Below are 5,877 nucleotides of genomic sequence, written 5' to 3'. Positions count from 1 at the left end.
TTTCGCAATTCTCAATTTTTTTATCTTGTTGTTCACCTTCCTCGCTCTTGCTCTGAAACGAAACAAATCAGTAAAAACTCCGGCTTAACACTCGTCGCTGGCAATAATGTCATCTTACTATTCTTTCATTTAATAAATTCGGGACAATTAATACTCCAATAACTTGTTTAAGGATAAAGTGTTGTTGTTTCATGTAGTAAAACTTAGCACTCACTTGAAGCTGTTTTTTTAAATCTTCAATGGCAAGCGTCAGTCCTTCATTAGCATCACGGTCATTCTGATTCCTTTGAATTTCTATTCGTAGAGTTGTTCGAAGATCATGCATTTCTTTATTCTGTAATAGAGACATCTAGCGTTAATTAATTTCTTTTTATTCAAACATTTTATTGACGAAGTTTGCCCTAACAGCAACAAAAAACTCATCGAGAAGGCTCACCTCAGGGTAACGTTCTTTACTAAAGTGATCCAAATGAAAAAGAACAGTTGGTATAGGAAAACAAACAAGAAATCAAATAAATTTATATTAGACTAATTATATCACAAATCAAACCTTTTGTGCAAGCTGCCTTTCCACTATTTTCCTCCATTCTTTACGATCCTTCTTATCTGCACAATAAAACAGCAATGGGGTTTATGGATTATAAGTTAGTCACTGGAACCTAGTTCAGTGATCTTAGCTCCAACTAGCGTGTTAAGAAGTCATCTTTTTTCCCTCGATGAATAAAATGCATAACTTTATACTTATTCTATACTTTATGTATTACATTAGATCTTTCCGCATAAGAGTATTATTTGATAAGAAAGTTTAGGAAAACCCTTTAAACAAATATCTGACAAGGTTATCGAAAATGATGGAAGTTGCAAAGAACTAGAAGGATCAATCATGAATATGTTGCCCTGTCACCTCTCCGAACTCTTTAGTCGGAATAATGCCTTACTTTGTTTTCTAATGCTTGAAGTATTTCCCATTCTGATGAAAATGTATCAGCTGAAAACACCATTTACTGCACGCGCAATGACGGATTGTGACGAAAGCCGTGACAAGAGCACGGTTGCTTTTCACCTTGTTTCGGTAAACAGGTTTAACAGGAACAAGAATCAGTGAAAACTCGGGAGATTACTTAAAAAACTTATATTTAAAAATGCAAACTTTATCTTAAGGGCTTCTGGACAATATTTTTATATCAATTATCTGCCACAAACTGGTGGGTAGCAGTGTTGTACAAATAAAACCGTTGTTTAAATTTCAGTCAATCAAGAGGCTTAATCAATCTATTCTCGTATAAAGACCTCTCGTAGGGCCTCTTCACATCAGCCTGGTTGACCCGACTGGCCCGCTTACCTGGACGAATTTTGCCTTGGGTTCATATGAGAAATTTCAGCCCGGTTTCCGCGACAAGGAAAGGCCAAAGATCCTCGAGACGAGTCCTGGTGCTAAATTCGAGAAACAAAGCAAACAACTTTTGCGCCGATCATAGCTTCGGCAACTCTTAAAGCTGTTTCACTGCAGTTATGATGCAGCTTATGATGTGGAAAATACGAAGGCAACGCAAGACAATGCCATCCACAGCGCAAGAATTCATCCAGCTTACATCCCTGTAACCGGGCTGAAGTTACCCTGGGTGCCAGATGCTTTTCACGCTCGGTTTCCGGTTTCTGTCAAGGCTTCGCCGCTCGTGTAAACGACCTGCGTTCGACGAAGCTCTTCGTCGCTCGCGAGAAAAAACTGGCTCTGGTACCCAGGGTAGGCTGAAGTGTTCATATGGTAAAATTTCCAGCCCGCTTACCGAGATCTCGGTTGGAAAAACTGAGATCTCGGGAACAGAGCCAGCCCGCCCTCTCATATATACATATCGAAAATTTTACAAAGTATTTAGAGGTAGGGCGAGATCTCGGAAACCGGGACAGCCCGCGGGTCAACTGATGTAATGTGACGAGGCCCATAGACAGACGCCATCAAGATTGGGGTACGAGTAAAAAAAAAGCGCAGAAAGGCGCAGGAAAGCGCAGGTCGTTGCGATCTGAAATGAATAGAAATCAATACTGCGAAAAAGTACGCAAAGTTTTCTATTATGCTGTCGGGAGAATGAACGAATCACGGACAATTTCAATGCGTGAGAACAAGCATTTTCATTGGTTCATTACATCCTCCTCTTTCTTTCATAGAAAAATTTACCTTTTTTCTGAATGGAGTCCTGAAATAAAACAAAAATTCGTTTTTACCAACTGAGTTGGAATAGACACAATAAAGGGTGCTGAAGAACTGTTGTTTTGATTGCAAGCCTTTGTTAGAGAGGGGTTCTTAAGGAAAATAGCCTGCGTTGCAGCCGGCCCTCGCATCGTCTAAATCAGTTACTCTATACAGGAGGTTAAGAGCGTCTGCCTACCACGAAGGCTAGAGGATCACTAAAATATAAAAACAGTACATCCAAGTAGAACAGGAGCCCATAATTAACTATGGGTATATGAACTCCTGAGTAGAGCTAGATATTGATATTGATTAAAACAAAACAACAAAAAAGAACAACAACAACAACAACAGAAACAGGTGGAGGACAAACAACGGGATATGAACTCATCGACTCAACATATTTTTCAGCAGAGTTTTCTCTGGTTGTTACACCATACTGACGAGCTACAATAATAGCGAAACAGCTGTCTACGGCTACAATCCCGCTCTGTTTTGAGTTCTTTCGGTGTCGTGTTGATGTTTTGAAAAGTTAACTTTCACGTAGTACGATCAGTATCGCAGTATTCTGCTTGCAGAATTTAATATGTCTGTTTGTTATTTTTGCTTATCAGGTCTTTATAGATCCTACGTTGTTCGGCATATTCGTTTGCGGTCTTTTGCAGTCCTTTGTGGTTGATGTTTGTACAGTTAAGAACTCATCGTCGATCAAGCTAGTCCCTAGGGTTCTCTCTTACCCGTCCCTAGGGAGCGGGTAGGGGAGAGAACACAGGAACGAGGTTGATCGTTATTTTTCTAAAGGAGATGGTACTTTTTACACTAAATTGCTGTGTGTTGCAATGTTGTAATTTATTCTCAAGTTAAGTTTAGTAGTTTGTAATGAAATTTATAAAAATAGCAATCAAGGTTAAAATATACTTGATACTGTCATTAAGGTTAATTGATTTTATGGGTTTTCTGTAGTTTGTTTTATTTTCGATGATATACATAAGTCTAATAGGAAACTCAGCTGTGGAAGTCACGCACGCGTAGCTGATGATTGACAAACGAGACCACGTTTTTAATTGTCTTAAACAAATAAAAAACCAACGTTTTACAAAGTCTTTACATTTGCAAGATCTTTATTTGAAACACTGGCAATAGAATTTTCAATTCAGGAGAAGACACCTACCAGATCAGTTGACCAATTACAGCGCTGGTACATTTTGGGGGATAAAACAAAATTTTTTGATCAGAAAATTATAATTATGTATCGCATTTCATAACAGATACCACAAACGAAATGCATCAAAGCGATGTTATTGATAATATGAGAGATATAAAATATCTTCATACCGTCAGTATCGTGCGTGCTTGCGTGCGAGGTGGAGATCAACAACTTTTACGTAATCAAACTCAAAACGGAAGTGCTAATTGATTAAATCAGTACTTAATTAAATTCTTGTTGACAGATCAATTCTATTAAGGCTTTGTTTACTGGGTTGGGACTGCAATTAAATACGTAACTCTTATTTCCTCTTACAACCTTTCAATTAAGTGTCTTCTCAAAAACATAGTGAACATTTATTTATATCCAGTTCCTGCTAATAAACGGAGTTGATCTGCCAGTACTTTTGTGCGAATTTTCGGCCACTTTATTTAAGTGATTACAACGCCCCTGATAGTATACTAATGCTCTTATCACATCCAGCATATTGAACATCACTGATTTTTCTCGTGATAATTCGACGACGTTTGTCAAGAGTGCGATGTGATCAAGAACAGGAGCCTTAGGGGTTTTTTAAAATCTCTTCAGTGACATTTATAGCAGAAGGAACCACAACAATTAAAGAAAAAATTTATCGAAAGTTAAAAACATGCAAATGACAACGCAACATTCAATAATCCTAAGGTTGGTCATGTCCGCATACTCCTTCTAAAATCCTCCATCATCGTCTCCGGCATTCAGGCATTGGTTAGCCAACTAAGCCTTTAAGTCTAGGTCGTCTAGGCTGAAGTGAACGAAGTCATCACTGGCTAAGCTTGTTTGTTTTACCAAATTGGCCAAAATTATCCTTATTTGTGTGTTGCTATTCTAGAAAGCCAAACTCGAAAGATTGTTAAAAAATTAAAAAATTAAAATTAAAATCGAAATTTCCACCTGTATACTACTACATGAGAAATTTCTGCAATTTGATTGGCTTAGAGCAGTGGTATTTCAGCTTAATTTGAAATACCTACATGTGAATATTACAAAACCTTTGTGAGTAGTAGTATAAACAAATAATAGCATGATTTGTACGTGATATTTGGCATAAATACCACTCGTGATATTTCAAAATTGTCTCAAATTTCACTCGCCTAGCGGCTCGTGAAATTACGTATAACAATTTCGAAATATCGTTCGTGGCATTTATGCCAAATATCCCTACAAATCCTGCTATTACCTATACTAATTCATATTGAAAATTTAGCTCAATAGCCTATATGTCGACCATGAGGCGTACAAAGGTGAACAAACTTTGCCAGCATTAATAAAGATTTTGAAACAACTGACCCACAACTACGCAACGACCGCCTGGGTCAAGACGACCAGTACCCTGATATGCTTAATCTTCAGTTGTGACAGTTTTAGCGCCAACAGAGAGCGGAGAGGATTAGGTCGTTTAACTGTCATTAAGCAGATTAAGACTCCGTTAGCCTACCATTTGATTTAGGAAGCTAAGACCAATTTTTTTTTAGCTAATAGAGTTACCAAAGTTGAAAAATAAAAAAGGACAAGGATCAAGCTAAGGAAATTCCTTTCTTAAGCCACACCTTTAGAAGGTTCTTCACGTAACTAGTTGCTGACGAACTTCAGCGCGCAAAATTCGACACGTATGGCTTGAGGTAGGACAACTGCGTGATACAAAGAATTAATTTGCGTTATAAATTAGACACCCACGTTTCACATAGAGAAATCACTGCGTCTTCCTACCACGTGCCACTTAAAATTAATGCATTTGACAATCACGCGCACTTCAAAATATCTTTTTCACACATGAGGTTGCATCCATGATCCAAGCCTAACCCCTCCCTTCCACAATCTAAATCTTACATCCATCCACCCCAGACTTCCTTTCTCACATGTCCTCCTCAGCATTTTAATGAGTCTTTGTACTTCCTAACTGAATATCCTCTTGACTTCTCTCAAAGTTACACCACAGACCGACCATCCGAACTGTTCGAGGCATTTTGATGTCACGCGACATGTCGTAAAAAAGAGGCAAGGCTGATTTTACAGTCGGAAATATATATTTTTTGTTACCAATATTTCGCAACGCACTGCCTTCTTCTTCAGGGTCTTGCATACAATGATAAGGTAATCGTATATATCGTAACGCACGCTCTCGGCTTGATTCAAGTGATCGGGAGAAATGCTTTGCTGTGAAGTATTTAGAAAGTTACTTTTAAGACGGATTTATCTCATCTTTTACGTTTAGTTTTTTTTGTATCAAGTGGGTCAAGGTTAGTCTTGATTCTTGTCTACGTAGGTGTTTTGCCGTGTTATGAAGTACCTGCCTTTAGTTTTGCTTTTCATTTGCCGTATTTTTAAGGTTTTGCTAGCTTCGTGATAAACAGTTTATAGTAAGAGGAGATTCAATGTATTTCGGCCCCACATGGTTAGTTCCTGAGTTTTTGTGTAGTATTGTCCATTTGAAGTGTTTGTT

The 5,877-nt window shown here is 38.1% G+C and overlaps 1 long non-coding RNA gene across 1 annotated transcript; it reads right to left on the bottom strand.

Annotated features, from left to right (window-relative positions):
• Positions 1-214: 214 nt before the first annotated feature.
• LOC140927985 (uncharacterized) lies at positions 215-1,011 on the bottom strand. The gene is made up of 3 exons (XR_012164597.1): positions 939-1,011; positions 551-606; positions 215-334 (listed from the first exon to the last, which is right to left on the bottom strand). It is a non-coding gene; the product is annotated as an uncharacterized lncRNA (long non-coding RNA).
• Positions 1,012-5,877: the final 4,866 nt, after the last annotated feature.

The sequence above is a fragment of the Porites lutea genome, chromosome 2 (genome assembly GCF_958299795.1).
Source record: "Porites lutea chromosome 2, jaPorLute2.1, whole genome shotgun sequence".
NCBI classification, from domain to species: Eukaryota; Metazoa; Cnidaria; class Anthozoa; order Scleractinia; family Poritidae; genus Porites; species Porites lutea.
The sequence above is the reverse complement of the archived record's forward strand: the minus strand, read 5'-3'. Positions and strand labels throughout refer to the sequence as shown.